Here is a 3,347-nt window from a genome sequence, read left to right on the forward strand (position 1 = left end):
TTAAATCTTCAGGCTGTGGTAATGTGTGTTAGAATCTGGGGTGCTCTTTTAAGAAAGAGATTCCCAGTGGGACAAGCAAACTGTTAGGAAACATTTGAATTTAATCAGTAGGCATGTGCAGGTTGTTACAACGTTGTAGTGAAGAAATTCCAAGATGCATGTCCTTTATTTTTGGAGTGCTTGCACACTGTAATAGCACCCAAGTTGAGCAGGTCATTTCACAATCTTAGGATTGCATAAATGACTCTGGCTACATGGTTCTGGGACTTGCATTCAGCTTGTTTTGGCCTAAGCGTACTCCTATAATCTTAGGATTTGCCGGAGCACCTGGCCCTGTTTCTATCCAGCTTAGCTCTGGGTCTCCCACTACGATCTTAGGATCTGTCAGGAGTACCTAGCTGCATCTGGCTTGGCCTAGAGTCATGCCCTATGATCTCAGCATCTGTTGGGATGACCTGGCCCTAGGGGTATCTATCTGCACCCAACTCAGTCATTGATCATCTCTGTAACTTTAGGGTTCACAGAGTAGTCACAGTTTTCTTTTCTCTTCCTTTTGGATTTTTCAGTATTTTGGTTTGGCAGCTGTTTGTTCTCTCGCCTATCTTAGGATAGCAGAGTGACAGCAGTTGGTTAAAGGTGCAGAGAAGATTTTTAATTTTATTTTGGTTTAGCAGCTGTTTGTCCTCTCGCCTATCTTAGGATAGCAGAGTGACAGCAGTTGGTCAAAGGTGCAGAGAAGATTTTTAATTTTATTTTGGTTTTGGCATCTGTCTGTCCTCTCACAGATCTTAGGATCACAGAGTGACAGTAGTTGGTCGAAGGTGCAGAGGAGATTTTTAAATTTTTTTTCCTTGGAGTTTTGTTTGTTTTTATTGCTGACCTAGCCAAGGCTAGATTGCCAGCAGAAGATGGGGGAGCAAAAACAGTCGGCAACTGTGGACAGAATCTTGGAAGTGGCTTCGGGATTTTTCAAGCAAGCCAAGCAGAAAATTAGGGAAAGAGATTCTATTATAGAACATCTGTGCCATGAAAACATACTTTTAAAATGTTTTTAAGCACAGAACCTGGCTTGATGCAAAGGTTTTTCCAAGCTCAGCAGGGTTCATTTGGGGATTACTGCAACGATACGCTCCAAACAATTGGGAGCGATCCTGAGATGCAAGATGCTTGCGTGGAAAGAGTTAACGAGGCCCAGTGGAATTCTAATGAGCATTCCAGAGGAGACAGCGATTTATCGCCCGTCCAAACAAAGGATTCACAGGCCCTGGAGCCGCGCGCAGAGAAAGGAATGCAGGAGAAAGTTCGCCGAGAAGCTGTTTCCTTGGGGGAATTAGCATCGGACGACGCAAGGGAAAACTGCAGTGCTCCAGAGAATTTCAGTGCATTGGGATTCAACTCAGTACCACCCTCAGCTATTTTTCAGAGCACAGGACAGGTGAGAAGCCCTGAAATAATTCGGGATGAGACTATGGGTTTGCCAGAAGAAAGAGAGCAAGGGATTGCAATTACTGTGACTGAGAGGCCTCACATCAGCTTAGATGTAATAGAGACTCAGCTCAATTCTTTGCCAGGACTTGTGTTAGCAGATCTTGATGCATGTCAGATCTCAAACAACCCCCCTTTTCTTAGTCCAGAGGGAACAGCGAAATCAGACACTGTTAGGTTAACAGGGCCCCCGTGTACTTCATGGCAGTTGGGGAGTAATGAGATTTTCCAGGGGGTGGCCTACTCAGCGTACCGGAGCAGTCTGTTGAGGAGGCTGGAGGAGTGAAGGTTTTCTCAGAGTCATCGCCAAGTGCCTTAGTAGTTGATAGTGGAGCGGTTTTGCAGCATGGACTTTCACATTGTTTCAATAGTACAAGTGACTGTGGAACTGATCCTGTAAACTTGATTAAAGATAGAAAGCTGCATTTGAACCTGTCAGATGGTGAGACTGTTTCTAACACAGCCAACTTTTTGGGATTACAAAGTACTGATGTTTCTCCAGAGACTGAAATCATATCTGGAAACTTTGGCCCAGTACCATTCTAATACACATAAAAACACAAATCATCACATGCCCCCCCTGATTATCGTTAAAATTCAGAGCAGTTAATCTGATCTAATTTTAAGAAATCAAGCAAAAGTAACTAAAAAGTAATTCAAAGTAATTGGTTATATCTCAAACTTCAACTACAGATTAACTATTACAACACTGAAACATAGCACACTGTTGAATACATTGTTTCAACGTTCAGGTTCATAAGAATCTTCACAGTACATTCTAGAAAGACCATCTGCCACAACATTCAATTTTCCAGGAATGTGTTGAACTTCAAAATCAAAATCTTGCAATGCTAGACTCCATCTCAACAATTTTTGGTTGTGAGATTTCATCTTCTGCAACCAAACTAAAGCTCTGTGATCTGTTTGGAGTGTAAACTTACGCCCCCATAGGTAAGGTCTAAGTAAATTTAGAGACCAAAATATAGAAAGAGCCTCTTTTTCAGGTACTGCGTAATTTCTCTCTCTTTCCAAGAGTTTTCTAGAGAAGTATGAGATAGGGTAAAGGTTCCCATCTTCTCCTTGCTGTAACAATACTGCTCCAAGGCCTAATTCAGAGGCATCTGTTTGTAAAATGAATGGTTTGTCAAAATCAGGGGATTTCAGTATAGGTGCATCCATAATCTTAGCTTTTAAAGCATCAAAGGCACCTTGACACTCTGGTGTCCACTTTACCTTGACAGGCTGTCTCTTCTTAGTGAGCTCTGTCAGAGGTGAAGCCAAATGACTGAAATCAGGAATGAATTTTCTGTAGTAGCCAACTAGGCCCAAAAACGAGCGTACCTGTTTCTTAGTTTTTGGAATAGGCCAATCATTAATAGATTGCACTTTGGCTTGCAGAGTCTGAATTTCTCCTTGCCCAATCAAATGACCTAAGTACATGACTTTTCCTTGCATCCATTGACATTTGCTGGCTTTGACTGTCAGTCCTGCTTGCTGAAGTCTGGACAAAACAGTTTCAATGTGAGACATGTGAGAATCAAAATCAGAACTGAAAATGGCAACATCATCAAGATAAGCACTTGCAAAAGGTAACCCTTGTAAAAGTTTGTCTATCATCCTTTGAAAGGAAGCACCAGCATTCTTCAAACCAAATGGCAATCTTCGGAAACGGAAAGTTCCCACGTGCGTAATGAAAGCGGTCTTATCTCGTGAATCTTCAGCCAAATCGAGCTGCCAATAAGCATTCTTTAGATCGAGAATGCTGATAAACTTAGCCTTTGAAAGATGTTCAATTAAATCATCCATTCTAGGCAATGGGTATGGATCTGGAACAGTAACACTGTTTAACTTTCTGTAATCAA

The 3,347-nt window shown here is 41.9% G+C and overlaps 1 long non-coding RNA gene across 1 annotated transcript; it reads left to right on the top strand.

The window, feature by feature from the left end:
* The first annotated feature begins 453 nt into the window (after positions 1 to 453).
* LOC144585159 (uncharacterized) lies at positions 454 to 1,793 on the top strand. Its single transcript, XR_013539673.1, has 2 exons — positions 454 to 636; positions 729 to 1,793. It is a non-coding gene; the product is annotated as an uncharacterized LOC144585159 (long non-coding RNA).
* Positions 1,794 to 3,347: the final 1,554 nt, after the last annotated feature.

The sequence above is a fragment of the Pogona vitticeps genome, chromosome ZW-PAR (assembly GCF_051106095.1).
Source record: "Pogona vitticeps strain Pit_001003342236 chromosome ZW-PAR, PviZW2.1, whole genome shotgun sequence".
Classification (NCBI taxonomy): Eukaryota; Metazoa; Chordata; class Lepidosauria; order Squamata; family Agamidae; genus Pogona; species Pogona vitticeps.